Raw genomic sequence first — 24,838 nt, 5'->3', positions numbered from 1 at the left:
CGTGGCGCGGGCCAGGTGCTTGCGCGCAGGCCTGGTAATTAAAAAATTAAATTTTTAATTTTTGCAGCGATTTTGAACATTCACTAAAATTAAAATTTTAATTTTTTTATTAATTTTCGCGACAGTTTTGAAACCGTTGCTAAAATTAAAAATTTAATTTTTTTTATTAATTTTCGAGATGGTTTTGAAACCGCAGCTAAAATTAAAAATTTAATTTTTTTTAATTTTTTTGTAGCGATTTCAAAATTGCCGCTAAATCACTTATTTTGCGACGATTTTTTAAATCGCTACAAAAAATATAATTAGTGACGGTTATTCTAGCAGTTGCTGAAAATCGTCGCTAAACGCTCTGCGACGGCTGACTTAGGGGCGATTTTCAAAATTCCCGCTAAATGCAAAAAAACCGCTGCTAAATGCCAATTTTTTTGTAGTGATTTGGCCAAAAGTTTAAGTTTAGATTTATGAAATTTGATCGTTAAATTTTATTGGTTTTAGAGATATGTTGGTCGATGGGAATAAGGGTGTCGAGTGATTGTCTTTGATCGTCGAAAACCATCGATTATGATGGCCTGTAGCAACTACCAGTACTTTTTTCAGTATTGCCCGAAAATTAAAAATAAGATATATGAAAATTTGACTCACTTTTCTTTTATACATGTTAACCATTTCTTTAATTACGTTTTAATTAAAGGGATTAATTTTTTTCATTTTTTATTACAAATTTGTCAATTACATATTTGAAACTATGGCAAAAAATATATTTTCTATCATGAAGTTTGTCTAGATTCGACTATGTAATTGAATTGAGGATCAATGATTGAATGATAGTCTGTTATTAAGTTTATCAAGACTCGGCTGCACAATCAAATTGGAGATTAATGATTGAACGACAACTTAGTTGTGTATATTGAAAAATAGATATTTAATAAAATTGATAATGATGTTGTTATGCGACATTATTAAAATATGAAAATATGTCGATTGTATAATTTATTGATATATATATTTTAATATTATATTATTTTTAATTTTTTTATATTATTTAATTATAGACAGAATTTAGAGTTTAGAGTTTAATTTTTGCCCACCCTGCCTAAATTTTTTGGCTTCGCCACTGATTTTAGAGACCATTAAAAATGCATTTTAATTTTTGTAAATATATATTTATAATAACATAATTTTATAAAAAATAAATTAATATTATTTAATAACTTAATTATTCCTTATTATAAATAAAATACATGTACCTATTTCGAAATTACTTCATTTATCAATTTTAAAAATACTAAATCATATATAATTTTTAAATATTAAGTCCACCATTTATCATCATTCATCCATCCATAATCAAAACATGGTTAAAGTTATCATAAATCAATTGTTAATTTGCATAATTTATACAATTTTAAAGTTATCACAAATTAATTGTTAGTTTACATCAAAACATGGTGTTTAAAATTTAAAACATAAATAAAATCTTGATTTTATGCGATATTACCCATGGGATTTTACCATTTTACCCATTAAAATCCCGATTTTATCTCAATTCCAATTTTGCATGTGATTTGAATCATTTAGGGGTCTTCGACACATAAAATCATAAAATTGTATGCGTTGAATGGAGATTTTAAGAATGATGAAAGTTGTAAAAATTTATGTCTCTTGTATATATATACATAACTCACAACAGACATATTCAAAAGTAGTTTAAATTCTACTATCAGCGAGGATTATTTTTTAGTAAGTTTGTTATCAATTTTAATGCTCACAACAACAACTTTATAAAACTTTAAAATGATCAATCTTCTTATATTAAATTTATTTTACACTTATTATATATAATTTACTGAGAATGTTATATTTAATGTATCAATGTTCATGTTTTGAAAAAGTTCATCAAACTGTTTTATACAAAATTCTTTGAAATCAAGAAAAGTTCAAAAACACTTAATTCAACCCTCCCCCTTGAGTGTACGGTATTTTTAACAACCTTATTGATCAGAGAGACTTAGAACATTTTTAGGAAGAATAAAACATCGAGGAGATCGAACACCTTTAACTCGACAATGATTGATGAAGGAAATCAAGTTCCTCTGGCCATTCGGGGTGAGTTGCGCAAGGCACATACTGAGCAAGGAAAAGACCTTTGGTATAAGCTCAGCTTAGGCGAAATATTGGAGGCCTGCCTTGAGTACATGCTCGTACACTATCAGGCTACTTGCAGATTCTTGGTGAGCACTCAACCCCTTGGGAATACTACATGAACAGCCCTTCTAAGGAAGATGGAACCTTTTGCCTAATTAGGCCCAAATGTCTTCAACACTAAGTTGTCATTCGTGAGGTACTTTGGAAGCACCTCGAATTCAATTTCTATATCTTCCTCCTTGGAAGCTCACTTGGATTCCTCGAGCCTGAAAGTCATGGCCTCGTGCTCAATAGGAAGGGAAGACAACTACACCTCTGTGTCTCCCACCTGTGGTCTTTTTAAGGGTTTATCAGAAAGATATCTACTGTTAGAAGTCAAGCTAGGCCTCCTATTTTGGGAGTCACTAGAAGACATGCTCAAGGGTTGACCAAGCTACAAAAAGTTAAAAGGAAAAAAGGGAAACTGGCTGAGATAAGCGAATAAGACTGACTGAAGATGAAAATGGGGAGTTGAGCTCAAAAGGAAGACATGCCTTACGACCTGAGCAGACCAAGCTATCCAAGCACTCCTCAAAGATCTTTGAGATACAATTAAACTACACTGAAGGCAAGATAGGGTAGTTTATAAAGAATAGGAAAAGCAACTGCGCGCCATGCTCTAAACCTCGAGCACACCCTCTCATGAGTCGATGAGAGCTAAAAAGACACGTGAAAGAACAAGAGCTGCCAAAATGCAATTCCCATAACTCTAAATGCGGGGCACTGCCACCGGGAGAGGAAGAGTTGGACCATTAAATGTAACTTAGCTACTCCCTAAATCAAACGTGCAGCTCAGCTTGAGGAGTAAGGACAAGTGATAAGGGAACACTCTTAAGGATGTGAAATTATCCACTTACCCTCAAGGAAGACCAATATTAACCTGACATGTGTCTTTAAGGAAGCCAACAAGAAGAGGGCATGTGCCTCCTCTTATCCAGTCTCATCAAGGACAGCTAATGTATCCAAATCCCTGGGGATTTAAGATTGAGCCGATAGATATACCATTATCTCGTCAACCCCGAAAAATCTCAATAATAACTCTAGATATTTTACCTAGTCAAGATTTAACTTAATTAGTTTATATAAAGGTTTTAGTTTTTTACGCTGGGAGTTTCATATTCGAAAAATTTTAAAATTCTTAAAAATATTAGGTTGAGAATCTATATTCCCATTATAATTTTTTTATAAATTTTTTTTTTGAAAAATAGGATTTATGAAAATAATTTTTAAGCAATTTACTCAGAGATTTTTATAGAAGGGTTGAGAATCTAAGTTTTTCATGAATTTAGAAATATTTTTAACAAAAAAAAAGAGACTAAAATACCCATTATCTTTTTATAGCTCCATACAAATATATTATATATATGTATATATATTATAATATATTTATATTATTTATTATAAAATATTATATATATTAAAATAAATATTCATACAAACATATATATTATATATATACACACGCATATATATACATAATGTATAAAAAAATGACATTTTTTTGACTTCCTAAAGATGTGGGTTCCAATATTTTATATAGTAAAAGAAATTTATTGTTTTTAAATAAAAAATCAAATTATGGTAATTTTGAAAAAAAAATATAAATTTTCAAGAATGTTACATTTAAACCAACCATAGGAATGTAAGATTTCTAGAAAAAAATACTCAACATTTATGAAAATGTTTAAATTTAACTAAACATAAAATTACATAAATCTTGGAAATCAAAATTTTCTAAAAAGATTTTCAGAAATTATAAATTTTAAGAATTTAAAAACTTACCTCATACCAAATGCTTGTTAAAATAATCGGTTCATCTTATATTTTACACACCCACCTCCTTAGTTGATCGATTTGAGTGTTGAAGATTATGTCAAAATATTTAACTCTGCCCCTTCTGATAGATATTTGACCTGAGACAGATTCATAGTACTCAATCTCAAGCATCATTAATGTTTTTAATAATTAAAAACACATCGATTGAAGCCAAACAAAGAGCATATAAAGAAAGATTCAAGCTTACAATATAGGAGGGGAGGTATAAAGTTAATTTAATTAAAATGGCATAAACTCACATATTTAGGAAAAAAAAAAAGAACATGTATTTAAAAATTAGTGTTATAGATGAAGCATCTACGTTAACAATCACCTAGCATCTACGTTAAGAATCACCTAGCTATCTCAATGAAAGTATAAACTCAACTCAAACAATAAGAGCTTTATACAAAATTGTTGCTTTATACAATAAGAGCTTTTGGGTTAATCGAAAGGGTCATGCTATTTGTACAGAAGCTTACTTCCAGATAGATTTACAGGTAAGATGAAAAGCCTATTTTGTCCCCCTCTTTCTTATTTCAATGACTATTTTACCTCTTTTCATCATCTCTCTCTCATCCTTTCCTCTCTCTCTCTTCTCCTCCCCCTTCAGCACCACCCACCGACCCCTACCGTGCCTCGCTTGGCCGATTGTCGACGACCGCCTCTTGCTTGTCTAATCATCGCCTCGCCTCTCTCGAGGCAGCGACGGGCTAAGAGAGAGGCGAGAGGCAAGGGGCGAGGAGTTGGCTGTTGGCCAGGAGAGGCAACGACGGGTGGCGAGGCAAAGGTAGTAGTAGCGGCTGAAGAGGAAAGGGGGGGGAGAGAGAGAGAGAGAGATGAAAGTAGAGAAGAGAAGAGAAGTCGCGACATTCTCGCGATAAATCTTCAATTTATCGCGAGAATATCATTCTGTAAACCCACATGTGAATGTATTTTTGTACAAATAGTATTATCCTAACCAAAATATATAAAATGAAAATTCTTGAGAATCAGACAGATTGACAGACGGACTTATAAAATGGGAGATAAAAGACTAAAATGTTCTCGTTTATGTTGTATTGCACTTTTTTCAATGCAATGTGGATAAGGGCATTTTAGTCTTTTAACTCTTATTTTATAAGTTTATCTGTTAACGTGTCTAACCTGGTAAAAGAACTCTATATAAAAATAAAGTGGTGTGCAGCAAGAACGCATACACGTGTGCGCACATGCACAGGTACGATGTCACACCATCAAACTAATTAAATTGATTAAAATAAAATACGACGAATTTTTGTGGAAGATACACACTACACGACTATATGTCGAATTTAGGCTGATCGAGTTGTAGGAGATGATGCAGCAGCACAATTAACAGGATCCCTTTGGGAATATTGGGTTAGATATATATGCCAAAGCCCATTTGTTTTGTTGAACTTCGAAAACAATTAATATTGGCCAAGCAGGCTGCCTATTGACATTAATGTTCTATATATATATATATTCTCATTCATCCATTCTCTTTGCATCAAATAGCTGTGGCTACAAACGTCATGCACGATTTCTTTTTTAGACGACGATAGAGAATCTGTAACCAACGTCGTCTTGATTTCTTATTCTCTTTGCATCAAATAATTAACTATGGCTACTAATATCATGATTTCTTTTTTAAGGCAACGATCGATTGAAAATTCTACGTACAATTAATTTTATTTTTGAGTGTACACTGAATAAATTTACATGTATATATATTAAGTAAGTAAATATAATAATTTATATGTAGACTCGCTCCTTATGATGAATCCCCTATATATGTAGAAAAGACAATTGAAATCTCTTGCGTCTATATTAAGTTGAGATCGTACAATTATGGGTTTCTATATGGTTGGCAGCATTCCCATGGGGGACCATGCATCCAATTGGCTGCCACCACAATGTTCCAATATTCTTCGAATCTCCACATATATATATATATATATTCATGTATATAGCGATGACTATGTACGTGCAAGGTCCCATAATATGCAAAGATGACACATAGGGTTCAGGAATACGATTCTGATGCATGAGCATGCAGCAGCTTCTAGATTTATATATCTACTTTGATTTGAACAATACCAACCTTACTTCTTGTTGATGATCCTAATATTAATTTATATATGCTGTGTGTATATATATAAAACATTTGAGACTACCACTAATTAATTAATTTAAAAAAAGAAAATAATTGATCAGGAGTTAATTAAAAATTTAAATGAACATCCAAAATTTTGATAATTTGATGATGAGAAATTAAGGAGACATGCCTAATAAAAGGCATGTAATTAATTATCTTTAATTTTCTCAAAAGCGGAAATTCCAGGGAATAATTGGCAACTGGAACCTATGCCGGCGTCTCATGCATGTATTCTACTACCAACGTTTAGGTGTAAAGTAACATCCTGCTTAACTATCTAAACAACGGCAGTTAATGTAATGTAATGTACCATTAATTCATATTAATTATAATCACATCAATATTGTAATATCCCGAGGGCCCAGAGCCCAGAGAAATTAGTATATATTGAGGATAGTGTAAGAAAGGAAACAACACCAACTGGATATCTTTTGGGCTGAATGTTGGCAAAGAATCCCCAAGTTAAGCGTGCTTGACCTGGGGTAATCCAGAGATGAGTGACTCCCCTGAGAAGTTCGTGTAGGCCCATCAGGAGAAATTGTTCCGAATCTTTCTATCGCTCGAGCGAGATGTTACAAATATTATTTAAAAACACGAACATGAAAATAATAATAATAATAATATGACTAGAGGTCCAAACTGGACCTAGCTTGGGCTGTGTTAGCCAAGGGCCCTGGGGCCCAATAGGCACTACTGTTTGGGCCATTAATTAAAAAAATATATTTTTAAATAAATATGTTAACATATAAATTTAGCATGTACAATTTTATGTTAGCATATTATTTGCAATTTCTCACGTTATATGTACCTTATAACTTTTTATTGGTCAATATTAAATACAATAAAAACAATTCAGGGTATTATTCAATACAAAAAAAAAGTGTATTATATATGATCTTATTTATTATTTTTTGGCTAAGATAATAAAAAATCAAGACAACTTTGTAATTGTATTAAAATTAAACGAAATATTTTAATTTTTAAAAAATAATGGGCCTGCTTTGTTCTGCATGGCTCTCTTGCCCCAACAAAGTCTAAAACCAAGGGTGGGTTCCGCTCAATATGCCAATAACGAATTTAAATTTTAATATAATAATAAAATTAACAGTAATTATAATAAAATGATGACTCACTCATAACTATTTATACCATTCAAAGGATGGAATGCAAGCAAGCAAAGAGGCAAAACCTGACAAGTATATCTCACCCACAAACACAGCCCATTTGCAATTGGTAAAGTTAGGTGGGTGACTAATAATTAATTTGAAAGCATATAGTAATAATTCATTCACAAAAGCAAATGGGCTGTTTCAGTTTGTGGGTGATTTATATATTTAATTTAAATTTGAAAGCAAAAAAAATAAATCTGTCGCAATACTTTATATATAGTTTTCAAATTATCACTATCACATTATCTAAGTAAAAAAATTATATATAAGGATGTTATACTTGTCAAGTACCCAAAAAAAAATGATTTAATATGAACCTGTATATTAAACCATAAGGTGGTCCAATTTAGAGAGAGAGAGAGAGAGAGAGAGAGAGAGCAGATGCTTCTTCTTCGTCTTCTTCTTCATGCTTTGGCAACTGGCAAAGCAAAATCATCTTTTTGAGATGCCAACTTGGGCTTTTTATTTCTTTTGTTAATTTATTTCAACTTTTTATCTCCGACATCAAGATTCAAAGAGAAGCGGCCGGCCGCTAGCTTTTCCAATTTCGGCAAAATTTTGATGTGAAATTGTAATAATGTTAAAATAATGGGATTGTGAATCGAAATATTATTTATTTTATCAAAAAAAAATTGGGATATATCATCTGATCTTGTGCCCCAATGGCTTCCCCTTAATTAATAATAGCTGCCTTTTTGCTCTATTTTGTGACTTTCAAACCCACAGTGCCCGAATGGCTGAATTGCGCTCTCTTTCTCTTTCTCTTTTCCCAAGAGATAAATAAAATAAACTCCCACTCTATTATCTTTTTCTTTTTTAACCCTTCCCCCTTTCCTATTCCTACTTTTTAACGATAAGAGGTGGCATTGCAATTTAATTTATCTTCAAATTGTCTGTCCCATGCAAAACCTTCATACAAATGGCAAGAAAATTATTTAATCATTAGCAGTAGAAATGATGTATTTGCCTAAAAAAAAAAAAGAATTGATCGTCGGAGCTCGTTCCTTGCCGTTGCAGGTCCGTCTCCGACCCTTCGACCAGAAAAGTACACCATCCATTGAAATAAAACTTTATCCAGTAAATGATAAATGCATGCAATAGCAACTTGATGGAGTATAATCCGTCAGTTCTATATCTTGGCTTTTTAGTTTTAATTTATATCAAGTACTGTCACACTTTATAATATAAGAAACTTTCTTATTTTTGGGTATAAATTCACATAAGATTACTCTTATAAGGTTGGTAGCTCCATGAAGTTTGTTAGCATTTGTGAGTGTAGGATTTTGAATTTTGAATTTTGCGGGTCCCTTAACACTTTTTTATTTAAATTTTGTGTAATGTCTCGTTATTAATTACTAGTTCAATTTAATTAGAAATAAAACAATTAATAACAATGACGCTAAAACCTAATAAAAAATATTTTTATTACTCAAGATAACTTTAGGTGTAATGTGGATCAGCTTAACCTCTTGAATAAAATAAAGGATTAGCCTTGCTCTTGTTTTTTCTTTTTGCTAGAACCTTGTTCTTGCTATAAAATAATAGAAGGGCGTTGTATTGAATTGAATGCATTGATTGTATTAGTAGTTTGGTTTGCATACAAAAAATAGTTAGGGTTAATTAATTATTAAAGAATAAGTAAAATCAGTTTGGATTGTAAATGAAGTTGCAGTCTAGAGTATCATAACATGGCCATCTTCGCCCCTTTTGCCCTCTCATTTCTTTTCTTTCTCTTCTTTTACTTCCTCATCTCCAAAACCCTTTCGAGCATTCAACGATAACCATATCTTATTTTCTTTTCTCTTAGCTTCAACCATCCCACATCTTCTTTTGTCTTTCTTTTCTTCTCTTTTGTTCCTTCTCTTAGAAACCCTTTTGAGTAAGTTGTTCCAAATTTGGATTTGATCATTTCTCTGACTTTGACAAGTTGCCGAAAATGTTTTGGAGTTGAAACGGTGAGCTTGGGAAAGAAACTGGAATGGCAGGTGGATCGTACCGGCCAAATCAGGGTCAGCCCAATTCAGAAGGCCCAAACTATCTCTATCAAGAGCCAAAGTAAATTCTTTTCGAGCCTACTAATACTCTGTCACTTTAATCTCTTACTTATTTGAGCGTCGAAGTACTTGCAGATATCAGCCACCTCTCACCGTGCCGATCACCGAAATCTATTCTCTGCCATTGCAAGCTCATGTTCGATCATCCTTTTGGGTCGGAAGGAACTGTTGAGTGTAGATTTTGATGATTGATGATTGGCATGTGTGAATGTGAATGTTCATTTATATTTTATGTACTAACAAAGTATGAATCCTTCATAAGGCTTACAAAGCTACTCTCTAGTGATTTCTTGACACAGGTTATATATGGAAACTTCTTATATTGATATAGAGATTTCATTATATATGGAAACAAGTTTTTAGAGAGCTTTCTAGAAATTTGAGTATTTGAGCTATGTATGGAAAGTTCTTCTTGGAATGGAAAGTCTAGAAGATATATATATATATATATGGAATCCTTGTTGGGAAGTTCAAAAGATCTATATGGAAGTTTTTGAGGAGATTGGAGTAGTCCACTATATGGAGTTACCATATATGTAACTTGGCGACATGGCATTGTTAACATGGCATTTTGATGACATGGCAGCCACGTGGAGCACACTCATCAAGGCTACATCATCTCGTTGGTCTAGATATAGTAAGAGAATCATTGAGTAAATTTAAAGGTTCCTAAAAGCTCTTCTACTCAGTTAAATATGGAAGATTTTTTTTTTTGAATTGAATTCAAATGGAGAAGTTAAAGATTCAGCATTATTGTTCAACATTAATGGAGGAAATTAAGATTTGAAAATTAAACCTTGATTGATATTACTTTCCTTTATTGCTGATTCTCTCTCATTAAAATGATATGGAGGCTCAAATTATGAAATCAAGTATCCTACTAATTATGGCTAATTGATATCTTCATTATGGGAGAATATTCAAAGGATATCTTGCATATATTCAGCTACACAAATTGATTCTCTACTTGTCAACATTTTTTAGTATGGAAACTTGATCAATTAAGGGCTTTTGAAGTTATAATTGATATATTCATTGTTGGACAAATTTGCTTCATTATTTGGTTGGATTTTACACAATTTGGAGATTTAAATTCAAATTTCAAATTAGCTATGCTTGTTATGGAAGCTAAAGGGCCAATTGCACAATCAAAGGAGTTTGAAGATCAACTAGAAGTCAGAATTGATCATTTGTTATTTAATTTCGATTTTGCAAGAATTATGAAGGGTTTGGATGATATTTTTAATCCTTGAAATCAGCCATGCATTATTGGAATTGATTTGCTCATTCAAGGCTGCTTGGAGATCTACAAAAGTCAAAGGTCTTGAAGATCAATCAAGTTAGCTGATTATGGAAGGTAAATCAAAAATTCAAAACGAAGGGCTAAGATTGGCTTGAAGATTGACACATGGAGAGCTGAGATTGATCAAGGAAAGCCAACTCTAACACTATATAAAAGGATCTCTTGAAGGCTTTGGAACAACTTTTGGAAGTCCTATTATTTTCTACATCATTAGCCAAGATTTTCATTCTTTCTAACTCTTTTCTTTTCCTCTATCTTCTTGAGAAAAAACTAAGAGAGTTCTCTACATTTCATTGTATTATTTTTGAGAGAACCCTATTTCTCAATCTCTGCTATTCTTGTATCTTGTAAAGAGCGTACAAAATCCAAACCAGTGAGTGTGAGACTCCAGAAATAGTTTGGTGGTGGTGAAGCCAAGTGAAGGCTTCGGTGGTTGTATCAAAAGTTTCATATAGTGGATTTGGTTGAAAATCCTAAAGAAGGAAATCCTTAGGTAGTGGATGTAAGCCATAAGGGCCGAACCACTATACATCGTTGTGTTCTTCTTCTCTTCACTCTTTACTTATTCTTGCTTGATTATACTTGTTTGTTTTTGGTATTATATTCTGTTTTGCTTTAACTGACCATTCTTTATTTAAAGTCTTGTTATTGTGTGCATTCAAATCACATGTTTTCACCAAGTTGTAATTTGAAGAGTATATTGGATCTAAGCACATACTAGCACAGCTGACGGATATCATATTATCCATCTAGTATTTAAGTGCTCCCGTACTCTCAACTACAATTTTGGTTTGTATTAAATTTGTTTTCTCATATATATACGTGCATAAGTTTTGTATTAGAATTTTTAAAAGGTGTCAATTCACCCTCCCTCTTGACTAGGTTAGAACTCAACAGGAACATTTGGAGCCTATCGTGGAGCCCGGTAAAACTTACCTATCCCATAATCTCACCAGAGCCTTTCAAACCAATCCCACCACCATGGAAGTTCTCCTCTAGACTATCCAAAAGCTTCAAAACTAGGTTGTTGAGTTAACCCAAAATCAACAAGGTGACCAACGCAATGAACGGGTTGATAACGATGCAATGGGTAGCCACCACCAACACCACCAGGCAACCCATACCCCTATTCCCCCACCTTCTACATCTTTGTATTCTTTGGGCCATCCCTTCTTGGAGTTCATTATGGTTGTACCTCTACCAGATGGTTTCCGCATTCCCGATACCTTGAAGCCATATGATGGAACTACCAACCCTCAGGAACACCTCACCATGTTTAATACTGAGATGCTATTGAACGGAGGCACGAACCCGATCATGTGCTGGCCTTTCCCAGCACATTGAAAAAGTCAGTTATGCTATGGTTCTCCTCCCTGAATCCAAATTCTATCCATGACTTCTTTGACTTGACCACCCATTTTCTCACTCATTTTTCCACCAGCCGAGCCCATCGCAAGACATTGACCAGCCTCATCAACTTGAAACAAGGTGAGCATGAGCCTGTCCAAGCATTCCTGAAAAGATTCAATTAGGAGGCCATTCAAATAAGGGATCTCAACTCAGCAGTTTTCCTACATGCTATTATAATCGGGTTTAAATTGGGGTCCTTCATCGGCTCGCTAGCTCGAAAGCCTGCTGCCAACCTAGACAACCTCAAGAGGCAAGCAACATGTTACATTACCATAAAGGAGGTCTTGGCCGCCAAGAACAACTACCTGACTAAAGAATGAAGGAATAGTAAGGTGATAGCTCAAAGTCGGAGAAAGGAAGCTCAACGTTAACCAGGAAGACCCCTACCAAGTCACCTACAAACTCGATAATTGAGCATACCACCTGGTTGAGCCCTCAAGATATCCTTAGCGCAAGCACAGAATGTGGCCAGCCCGTGACAATACTATAACAAAGTGGCCTTAAATTTGTTTACCTGTATTATTTATTGATTAATTGGATTTTCGCATTTGTTTCATTCAAGGATTCATGCTGACATGAGCCTAAGCCCAAATTTGGTCTTATTCTCTTCTAGCATTCGGTATTCTCACATCAAGCTTTCGCGCTATGTATTATGTGATTACACATTGTTAAATAAAATTGAAAATTGTTTAACTCGAATTATTTTTATCTTGAAGACCAGTTGCTCTTAATTTCTCTAGATTTCTCTTTCTCGTTGTGCTCCAAGATCAGACCGACGTGGTCAGTCTGTCCCTAAGCGCCTGGGTCTACCCCGATGGGTGAACCTTGAGTCCATCCCACTATTTCTCTCGTTCATAGTACTTTGGGTTCAAACCGACGAGGTTAGTCTGCCCCTCGGGTCTACTCTAGCTAGCAGACCTAGGTCTATCCCGTTATTTCTCTCTCTCACCTTGCTTCGGGTTCAGAGACACTGTCAGTCCACCCTCAAGTGTCCAGGTCTATCTCAATGGGTGGACCTCAGGGCCATCCTCCCTCTCTCTCATCGTGCCGTCTATCATTCCCTGGATCAAATAAGGACAGGGGTTAGTTTGGCATGGTCAGACCTCGAGTCACCTCAATCTCGTTCAAACCATGTCTTGTATCAAACAAGCATGGTTGGATCTTGAGTAATCTTGGTCCTGTTTAAACCATGTCTTGTATCAAATAGTATGGTTGGACCTCAAGTCATCTTAGTCCCATTCAATCCATGCTTTGTATCAAATAGGCATGGTCGGACCTCGAGTTACCTTGGTCCCGTTCAAACCATGCCTTGTATCAAATAGGCATGTCCGGGCCTCAAGTCACCTCGGTTATGTTCAAACCATGCCTTATATCAAACAGGCATATCTGAACCTCGAGTCACCTCTGTCCCGTTCAAACCATGCCTTGTATCAAACAGGCATATCAAGACCTCGAGTCACCTCAATCTTGTTCAAACCATGCCTTGTATCAAACAGGCATGTCAAGACCTCGAGTCATCTCGGTCCTGTTCAAACCATGCCTCGTATCAAACAGGCATAGCCGAACCTCAAGTAACCTCGGTCCCGTTCAAACCATGCCTTGTATCAAACATGTATGGCTGAACCTCGAGTAACCTTGGTCCCGTTCGAACCATGCCTTATATCAAACAGGCACGGTCGAACCTCAAGTCACCTTGATCCCCTTCAAACCATGCATTGTATCAAACAGGCATGTCCGGACCTCGAGTTACCTCTATCCCGTTCAAACCATGCCTTGTATCAAACAGGCATATCCGAACCTTGAGTCACCTTGCTCTCATTCAAACCATGCCTTGTACCAAACATGCATGGTCGGACCTCAAGTTACCTCCATCCCATTCAAAACATGCCTTGTATCAAACAAGCATGGTCAAGCCTCAAGTCACCTCGATCTCACTCAAGTCATGCCTTGTATCAAGCAGGCCAGCCACCTCATCTCAGTTGACGCCTTATGCCAAGTGCCCGAGTCTATCCCGGTAGGCGAACCTTGGGTCCATCCTGGTCTTCCTTTCTTGGCATGCTCCATCAGGATACAAGGACAAACTCGATAGCAGAAACAAAGGTACTTACCCGATCTTGAGTCAATATTTTTAAACATGTAACAGGACAAAAAGACTACCTCTATTGTTGGATTCGGGTCAAGTTCAAGCACACCAGAAGACTCATGCTATTCGGATCGCAACCCCACATTGGTCATACATCTTGGTCATGCCCGAATGCCATCTCGATCATACATCTCAGCCATGCTTGAACACTATCTCGGCCACACCCTAACATCATCTCAGTTAAGTAACAACATACCTTGTTTCCCCTCTTCTAGCTCATATGCTCGCTTCTTGAACATCTGACCTGGGGGGTTATGGACTATACCGGCCAAATCAGGCCTGGCCCAGTTCAAAAGGCCCAAAGATCGCTCGGCCCATGGCCTGATCTTGGTCCAATTTTAGCCTGCAGCAACCACCATCATCATTGTCGTGCTTTGAGACTCTCGCGCCTACTATTAGTCCCATCGGCATTTACTGCAGGTCCCATTAGCACCATGCCTCCGCTAGGGAGCCTTGCTAGTGCCGAAGTTTCAGTCCCATCACCCTACAACACCCGATGCAAACATGCATGAGGAGAACCTCTCTTACTTTTATATAAACCAACTCTATCAAGAGCTAAGGTATGTTCTTTTCGAGGTTACTAATACTTTGCCATTTTAATCTCTTACTTATTTGAGCATCAGAGTGCTTGCAAGTGTCAATCACCTTCCATCGTGCAGATCCCTAGAGTCCATTCTCTATCATTGCAAGCTCACGTCCGACCATCTTTTTGAGCTGAAAGGAATAACATGTTAAAAAAGGTTTTAGAGAAGATAGAGAGAAGAGAAAAAATTAAGAAAAAATAGAAGATGAGGGATGATTGGACTTGGGATAGTGGCTTATTGGATAGGAAAAGAAGAAAAAAAAAAGAGAGAGAAGGAGATATGGTTAGCGTTGGTTGCTCTAAATGGTTTTGGAGAGGAGGAATAGACGAGGAGGTAGGAGAGACCAAAATGGCGCTAGTTTGACTGATTGGAATGGTATCATTTTGGCAATTTGGACTACAATTTCATTTACAATCTCAACAGATTTTAACTATTCTCTAATTATTAAAAAATTATCAAATTTTGATTAGTGCATTAATTTTACGACAAACTATAAAAAGTTTTAATTTTACATCTGAATTTTTAATTTTGTATCAATTTTATAGTGTTATAAAAAATTAAATAATTAGTAATATTTTGATATATTAATTATTAATTAATTTATTTTCTTAAACTTCCCAACATTTATAATGATTAACTTTAATTATCGGCATGGTGAAGCTTAAAAATAGGAAGAAAGGTCAATAATTAATCCATCAAAGAGTATTAACTACTTAAGTTTAACAACATTTGTAGAATTTATAAAAAAAAAATAAAAGTTTAAATGTAAATTTGATAAATTTTAAAGTTTGTTATAACATTAATATACTAATAAAAATTTTGATATTTTTTTAGTAATTAACCCAAATATTTATACACTATACAAGATACGCCTAATCAAAAATAAAGAATTCAAAAAAATATAATCTAATCTAATATCCTATTTAATTTGATCATATCAAGAATAATCTAAACCATATTTTAACACTTAGTCACTTACATTAATATTTTACCAATAAAAACAAATCACATTAGATAGATGGTCTTTTACGTGTAAAGCTTATAATGTAAAAACGTACCCTTTCATGAAGCTCCCATCTCACAAATAGATTTTACCACTATTTAGAAAATTGAACTAGAGTATCTAAACCCAGTTTAGATAATAAAACGTAATATATTTAACAATGCATTAAGTAACATTAATCATGCTACAATTAAAATAAGACTTATGATGAGATTTTTAAATTGCAAATGAAAAAATTAAACGAAATTATGCATGTGTTAGTAGAATGATAAATGATGTACAAACATAGATGTCATATCTCAAATTAAAATTAAATTTTTTAATATTTAAAATAAAATAATAGATTAAAGGAAAAAAGCACCTTTACTAGTTGGACTGATTAACGAATCGAATGATGATATTTGTAAAACATGAATCTGTTTTTGTTACATAATTTTTATATAAATTAAATTAATTTTGTTGACGAGTTATATCATGGATTCAATTAGGGGACTTGTGAATGTAATTAACAACAATGGTTACGAATATTTTCCGGAATTTGATAAGCCGGATGTGGGCTGTGGGTGACTGTCTGGCTGCGAAAAGTCTGAAGCTTTTGCTTTTTATTGCTATAACACTAATTTAATAAGATTCACTGTTTTATTATTTTCATTTTAAATTAATTAATTAATTATATTATGCTCCCCCATAACTCTCTTTCTCTCTGTCTCAACCCAGTTTTTAAAATTAGAAATTCATTCTCCCCACAACGAGAGAGAGAGAGAGAGAGAGAGAGAGCAAAGCTGGCTGCTTGGTGGTGCCTCAGTTTCCCAGAAGAAGAAGATGATGAATACATACAGGGTACTCTCTCTCTCTCTCTCTCTCTCTCTCTCTAACTCAGCTTTCATTACTCTTCCTGGTGGCTGAAAAGGTAAGCTCTCATCTCTCTCTCTCTCTAACTCAGCTTTCATTGCTCTTCCTGGTAGCTGAAAAGGTAAGCTCTCACCTCTCTCTCTCTCTCTCTCTCTCTCTCTCTCTCGATATGTATAATATACATACATGTAATGTGAATGCAATATTGGTTTGAAAAAATAGAAAGAAACTGGCAACGGAGTTGATACATATAGTACAGCAGCCATGTGTGGTGTCTGGCAAGGTTTACAGAGAAGAAAGCAGTGTGATTAATTGATCTTTGGAGATCTGTGGTGAAAACGATTGATATCTTTTCACTTTTATTGTTCCCTCTCTGTTCAGATCTCGGGCAGAAACCCCTTTCTTCTCCCCTCCCCTCACTGGTTTTTAGGCCCTTTCTTTCTTTCTCTCTCTGCTTAACAAAGCTGCTTCAGTGAATTGAATCCCCTGCGCGAGAGCCCTCGGCTGCTGCATACGATCATAATGCGCGTGATTGAATCTTGACCGTCTCATTGGAGAGATTGGTGATCATGATGATTTTGGGTTCTGAGCAATGCGTTGTTGCTGCTGCTGCTGTTGTTGTTTTGCGAGGATTTCTTCTGACTTTTGTTTTCTGAGACATTCTGTCTTTTGCTGTTCGCTAATGTGTGATGATATTTTGGGGGCCTTTGGACATGGGTTTTTGAGAAGGGGGAGGAAATAATTACGTGTGATGTGGAAGCCCATGGTGGGTGATGGATCCTTATCTCTGACCGTACACGTGTCCCATCGTGGTTCCACAGCCGTCAATGCAAGCAAGAAGGGCACTGCACGGCAGCAATCATCTGCCTGCAATGCTCCTCTCGTTTGAACCCAACCATGCAAGTGAGTGAGTGAGGGGCAGTGTGGTCATTTCGGGCTTCGAGTCTCTTAAACTTTTTAGCCGTTGCAGGAACCAAACACGGCCTTGTCAATCATCGAAGGTGCGGTTCGGCCCCTGCGAAACCCAGATTGGGTTAGGGCCCAACAACCCATGGGCGGAAATAGCAGACCCAAATTGGGAAATTCACCTCCAAACCCCTCCCCCACCCCACCCCACCCCACGCCGGAAATTGCAATGGCTACGCAAAGTCCGCGATAGTTTCGGCCACGTGCTCGAATGACCGAAATACCCATCATGACCTGCCAACACTTTTTACATTTATGGGTCCCTCGTTACCTTCCATCAAGTGGCTCCCATTTGTTTGACTTCCACACGTTATTCAATGCAATTATGATGTTATATAGTTGATAAAGATGAATTTGTTTTGATTTTGATTTTTGATTTACAATATAAAATCAAAAATAAAATTATCACAATTATAAAGAATGTGTTTTTATAGAGGGACTGGTCAAACCAAATTTGTTGAGCAGAGTTAGCTACACAGTAATAGCTGCTAGGCAGCTATCAGTCTCCCTCGGAACCCATGAAAACGAATGTTAGGCCTTTGGAGACTAATGGGGTAGGGTTTGGTTTGGCCGTTGGTGGCTGTCTCGAAAAGAAAAAAGACTTGAGATTGGCGCCTCTTTGGTCAGAGAGAAGGAGAAAAGCAGAGAAAATGCGAGTGGGGGGCATAGGAGGGATTTGGTAGATTGTGAAGGGTAGACAGGGAAACAGGAAAGAGGACAGGGGTTGCTTGCGCAAATCTAGCAAAACTGGGCCTCTGAAGAACCAAAGTTAAGCTGGAGAAGAAAATTAAAAAAAGAAAAAGAAAAAAATAGGGTTGATAGCACTCAGTGTTTGTGAGAAAGGGTTCCAAAATCAATGGAGAGGCCATACATATCCCCCAAACGTACGTAAGCGTTTGTGGTTTCAGGATCTAAGAGTTGGATTTTGAAGTTTTTATTTGCGTATCACCAGAAGTTATCCATTTGAAGAGGTGGAAGAATTATGGCGATGTAAATGTTGTATGTATCTTAAATTAGTTCTTTGCGAATTGACTGACATGTAAAGTATCTTTAATTTAAAATTAATTTTATACCTTTGCAATACAAAAAATATATAATATTTAAATGCCATATTAAATCCAACTCTCGAAAATGAAGAATATTGAATTCTCAAAAGCAAAAACAGTCTCAGTCGACACTGAGAGCCTTGAGTGTTTCATTCTCATTTACTTGGGCTGGTGATGTTTTGGATGGACAGGCACTGGGGGTCACCGTGGACACATCCACAGAGAAGGCAAGTGTGGCTCATTGCCCAAACACCACTACCAAGGCCGTGTTTGGTGTCTTCTTGTGACTTTCAATACGGGACAAGAATACCCATCCAGCGGCCTTGGAGAGATCAAGAAACCAAGGAGAAATGTTCCGCATAGGGTCTCTCCCACCCCCATTGTTTTTGCTGCTGCTGCTTATTGCTTTTTTTCATTCTTGTTTTGACCAGATTCATCAGCCCTTTGAGCTTCTTTGAGCTCTCTTTCAAGATGGAAGCAAGAAAGCCTTCAGCTTTGTCTCATCCTCTGCGTTTACCCAATCTTAGGACTGTCTCGCGGCGGCGGCGGCGGCGGCGGTGGACGGTGAACCTCTCATGAGGGTTTTCTTCAGCTTCTCCGGCGGGTTGTTTGGCCGGAAAACGCCCAGTTCCCAAGTCTTCTGTTTCATTCGCTTGTAATGAAGGATTTGCAGCGCCGGTGGCGGCGGCGCCGGGGGTGGTAGTGGTGGTGGTGGTGTGATATTGGCGGGACGGCTCAATCTATATACTATGATATGTTTACCTTTTTCTTCCTACTCTTCATCTTGCTTCTTTGGTATATGCAAATGGCTTTTCCACAACAGGTTCGCCCCCTTTCTCTGTAACTGTTTCTGATTTTGTGCCTTTTGCATTCATTTCTTGACAAAGGAAATCAATTACATTCTTCTCATTTATACAAGCTTCAACATTCAGCACCATTGATGTAATCAAAGCCCACTTTTGAAGTTCAAATGGAGCACTCACTCTGTTCATCGTGAAGTTTACCCAGAAAAAAAAGAAGAAAATAATAACTTCTTTCTATCTACTCATTCTCTTTCCTCTGGTTTATCTGTTAAATCTTGTCCCTTTTTCCTCCACCAGTGTCTTGTTTGGTGCTGTCAATGTGATTAACCTATTTTGTTCTGAGCAAGGACAAAAACTAGGTTAGTAGGTGACATACAAAAGGTAATGACAAACCAACAAAAAGTTTTACACCAAATTTCGTGACGAATTTGTGAAATATTATTTTGAAGATATATTTTTGTAAAAAAATAAATAAATATATTGCTTTTGCTTGGAAAGTGTAAGTTATGTGGTGGAGCACTATGAAAAGTTGCTCGTAAATGTGCAAAGAAACAAGGGGAGGAACAGAGGGAAAGACAAAGGGAAGGTTGAGCAACAAGGACTGATGAATTCCATGGAAGTGTCCTATTAATTAACTATGCACTGAATAAACATTTTGTTTGGTGATTTTGGATTTTCATTTTCATTTTTCTGCCATTGCACGTGAAGTTGTTGAAACCTGGTTTTGTTGCTTGTTTTCATGGGTTATTTTCTCTGGTAACTGGTGGGGGCCTATAATTTCTTGGGAAGGGGCCCCTAAGATAAGGGTTTTGGAATTTTTGATAGCTATTGAAATGTTAAAGGGTCCAACATTTGCTCGTCTTATTATGGGCGTTGGGAAATGATGCGTAATATGTGTGTTTTGCCAACACTTGAATATGTATATATATATATACACTTGTTTTGCTTTAAAATTTACAAAAATAAAAATCTTCTCTTATTATAAAGTTCAGTAGAAAAAGGGAAATAATACTAAAGAGACTACTTTTTAAAGCTGTGATTAGTTTTCATTTTGGAAACAATCAATATGCGAAGAAGGCTGACTTATGAATTGCAGCTAATTAACATATATCATGCATGTTGTTCATTGTCTTTACATTATTTTCTCTCGTGTCAAATTCTTATCAAATCATACAAATTTTCTGTTCCTGAATTTGATATTGTTTGCTCAAAAACGAACTATGAAATCCTGTGGCTGTGGACGAGAGACTGTAGAAACTTTTGAAATTGGCATTATCTACATCATCATGTCATCATCAGAAGCATTGAATGACTTTGAGTTGGGCTGCAAAGCCATCAGGGCCAGTTTTTATTAGGGTAATAAAGATTGGATCTGGCAATAGTACACCATTGAAAGGACCTCTCATGGCAGATGATGCCACTTCTACTCGTGGAGTGTGAATTCTTCCATCGTTTTTCTTCAACTTTCTACTGTAACAATGTCCTTTTAGGTCTCCCGACCTTCAACAAGCCCTTCGTTTGCCGCTCTTTGTCTACTCTGAGAAAAGTTTTTTCATCCACCATCTGTATTTGGATCGATGTTGCCACCTCCCAATCATGCGAGGTTTGATTTTTGTTTTCATTTATGTATACATATTCTTAGAAACAACTTTTTTTTCATTTTCATAAGAACCCTGCTGTTTGGTCCAAATAGCATTATTCATAAATCAATGCAGACGTCAAATAAACTTTTTGCTCATTCTCTTCATTAGTTACGGCTCAAAAATTAACCTTATCCTTCTCATAGTTCTCCTCCAAATATATAGATAGAGGAATCCGTTATACATATAGACAAACTCAGCAATTCTGCGTCTTGTCTTGACTTGAATTCTCAAGCATGATGAAGCAAGCAATATTTTTGCTTTATGCCTTAAAAATGGGAATGGACTCACGTTGTTATTAAACAACATCACGTAAGACACTACAACTCTTTTAAGTAAGTTGAATCAAAAACACCCACATAGAGTTGGATTCAGATGATCCAAAAACCAAAATTGGGCTTCTGAATTACTTGTGTTGTTTCATTGTAAACAAACCCATTTTAGCTTTTCTTGTTTCTTCAACTTTTGTTCCTCTGGGCGAGCTAGTAACGGTTAATTTCAGTTGCAAAAATAGTCTTTTGTGAAGAAAACAAAAATAAGGAGAAGGGTTGTGTTGTGTACAAATATATATAATATATAAGGGCATGTTCTCTTTGCTGTTTTCAATTCGTTTTCAGTTTTCAGTTTTTTAAAGCACTGAAACGTGTTCTCTTTGTTATTTTCAAAAATGCATTTTCAAAAACAAGGAAAAATTTTGTAAAAAAACTCAAAACAATATTTTGTTGTTTTGGGTGTTTTCATTGAAAACACATCAAAAACACAAAAACACGAAAAACGGTCGCGCAACCCCCCCACCCCCAGCAACCCTTCAATCTCTCTCTCTCTCTCGTCTCGACCAAAACACTGCGACTACCCCAACCATCTTCTCTGTCACCATCTCTTCCCTTCCAGACTCCATCTCTTCATTGTCGACCATCGCATCGCCTGCCACCGCTGCCTACGTCGTTCGCCTACGCGGTTATCCCTTCCAGATTTGTCGCTCCTCACCGTTCGCCTGCGCCGCCACCTGCCATGCCCAGATCCACCATTGCTTGCCGCCATCGCCTCCTGCCCTTCCATTTCTTCCTTCTTTCTTCAGCTATTTCTTCGTCCACCTTCGCCTTCTCTCTACTCCTAGTTTTTTATTTTAATTTTTCTTTTTAATTATATTTTTAAAATTTTGAATAAACCAACATTTTGTTATTTTATGATTTATTGTTATTTTTAATATTTATGTTGTGAGTAATTTAAATCTCAAAATTAATATCAAAAACAATTTATAATTTCAAAACAGACTATCAGTTATGGTTAGATCATAATCTTAAATATAATTTATAATTTTAATATATTATATATGGTCAGATTATTATGTTATATTTTAAATTTTTTGAATTAAATTTATAATTTATTAATAAATATTTATAACTTTGAATCAAATTTATTAAATAAAATATTTTAAAATAAATTTTCTCAAAATTTCAAAATAAACACGTTTTCTAGTTTTCTATTTTAAGAAACAATTTTTCAGAATAACAAAAAGAATGCGTTTTTAAAAATCTCAAAACAGACACTCAAAACATAAAATTTAAAATGAATTCAAAACTTAAAATTCAAAATTGAAATACAGAGAGAACACCACCTAATATTTTCTCCATCTTCGTTTCGGCAGTTATGGTAGGTTGAATAGCTGAGTCTGTGGTGGGGCTGAAGAAGTTAAATTTTAACCGATAACCATAACGGGCCGGGTTGGGGTTGGTTATTTAGATGGATATTATCTATATATTATTATATATATTATAACAAAACAATCGTCAATTTTTTTTCCGCCAATTTTCAGTTACTATTTTGATATTTTATTATATTTTTTTAATTTTTTTGCTTACCCAAAATGAAATTTTTATAGGTCATTAATTAAGTCTACATTTGTGAAAAACATGTAGTTCTTGGAACATGTAAATGGTTTTTTTCATGATTGAATAGTATTTTGAAGAATGTGTAAGCATGTTGGTATATGAAAAGGCAAGATAAATATTATTAATTTATCCATATTATTAATTTTTAAATATTAACATAAAATTTTAATTGAAATAAATTACAAAAAAATGAGACTTTTTTAAATCGGGAGAAATCTTGATATATTAGGTTATACCGTCGAATACCGACTGCCAAGTAAATTTTTTTTATTTTTATTTATATATAGTTTAATTTTTTTTTATAATTTTAAATGTTATAATTTTATATATAACTTAAATATTATAATTTTATTTTTTAACTTTATTTTTTTTGTTATTTTTTAAAAAATGTGACCTGTATTAAATGTGATAATTGATTGTTAGGAGGAATATGTAAAGTCATGTATGGATAATCAATTTTAAAATTTTGATTATTATTATTTATATAATTAATTAATTATTTAAATTATTTTTATTTTATATATAGTTTCATTATTTTAAATTTATTTTTTATAATTTTAAATGTTATAATTTTATATAAAACTTTATTTTTGTTTGTTATTTTTTTTAAAATGTAACATGTCTTAAATGTGGTAATTGATTGTCAGGAGAAATATGTAAAGTCATGTGTGTATAATTAATTTTGAAAATTTGATTATTATCATTTATATAATTAATTAATTATTTAAATTATCTTTATTTTATATAGTTTAATTAATTTAGATTTATTTTATTATAATTTTAAATGTTATAATTTTATATATAACTTAAATGTTATAATTTTATTTTTTAACTTTATTTTTTTTGTTGCTTTCTTAAAAATTTGATCCGTCTTAAATATAGTAATTGATTGTCAAGAGAAATATGTAAAGCCATGTATGAATAATCAATTTTGAAAATTTAATTATTATCATTTATATAATTAATTATTTAAATTATTCTTATTTTATATATAGTTTAATTAATTTAAATTTATTTTTTATATTTTTAAATGTTATATATAATTTAAATATTATAATTTTATTTTTTAACTTTTTTTTTATTACTTTCTTAAAAATTTGACCTGTTTTAAATATGGTTATTGATTGCGAGAAGAAATATGTAAAGTCATGGATAATCAATTTTGAAAATTTGATTATTATCATTTATATAATTAATTGATTATTTAAATTATCTTTATTTTATATATAGTTTAATTAATTTTTTTATAATTTTATATATAACTTAAATGTTATAATTTTCTTTTTTAACTTTTTTTTTTTTTTGCTTCCTTAAAAATTTAACCAGTCTTAAATATGGTAATTAATTGTTAGGAGAAATATGTAAAGTCATGTATGGATAATTAATTTTGAAAATTTGATTATTATTATTTATATAATTAATTGATTATTTAAATTATCTTTATTTTACTTACAATTTAATTAATTTAAATTTATTTTTTATAATTTTAAATGTCATAATTTTATTTTTTAACTTAATTGATTATTGTCATTTATTTAATTCTCATTTTTCTCCTTAGTCTACTATGAAGATATGCTATATGTTGGAATTAGAGAAATTAAATGTAAATTAAATTTGTGTTTTGAAAATTTTGTTAAGTAAGTAAGATTCGAATTGTGTAGCAAAGCGTGGGAAAAAAAAGAAATTTAATGGTGACATGTAATTTGATAAATTAAGAGAAATAGGAGAATTTGAAGAAAGATAAATTAATAAAAGAAAGCAAATATCTCTCTCTTCTTCCTCTCCATTCTCGTTCAACCCTTCAATTTCCTCTCTT

At 34.1% G+C, this 24,838-nt stretch overlaps 1 long non-coding RNA gene across 5 annotated transcripts; it reads left to right on the top strand.

The window, feature by feature from the left end:
- The first annotated feature begins 16,539 nt into the window (after nucleotides 1–16,539).
- Nucleotides 16,540–19,462, top strand: LOC127805817 (uncharacterized). 5 transcript variants are annotated; one of them, XR_008024190.1, is made up of 3 exons: nucleotides 16,580–16,663; nucleotides 16,767–16,796; nucleotides 18,879–19,462. It is a non-coding gene; the product is annotated as an uncharacterized LOC127805817 (long non-coding RNA). The 5 variants fall into 5 exon arrangements; XR_008024187.1 differs by lacking the exon at nucleotides 16,767–16,796 and having other exon boundaries at nucleotides 16,540–16,663; XR_008024188.1 differs by lacking the exon at nucleotides 16,767–16,796 and having other exon boundaries at nucleotides 16,544–16,663; nucleotides 19,119–19,462.
- The last annotated feature ends 5,376 nt before the right edge of the window (nucleotides 19,463–24,838 follow it).

Source organism: Diospyros lotus, chromosome 7 (assembly GCF_014633365.1).
Source record: "Diospyros lotus cultivar Yz01 chromosome 7, ASM1463336v1, whole genome shotgun sequence".
In the NCBI taxonomy this organism is placed as follows: Eukaryota; Viridiplantae; Streptophyta; class Magnoliopsida; order Ericales; family Ebenaceae; genus Diospyros; species Diospyros lotus.
The sequence above is the reverse complement of the archived record's forward strand: the minus strand, read 5'-3'. Positions and strand labels throughout refer to the sequence as shown.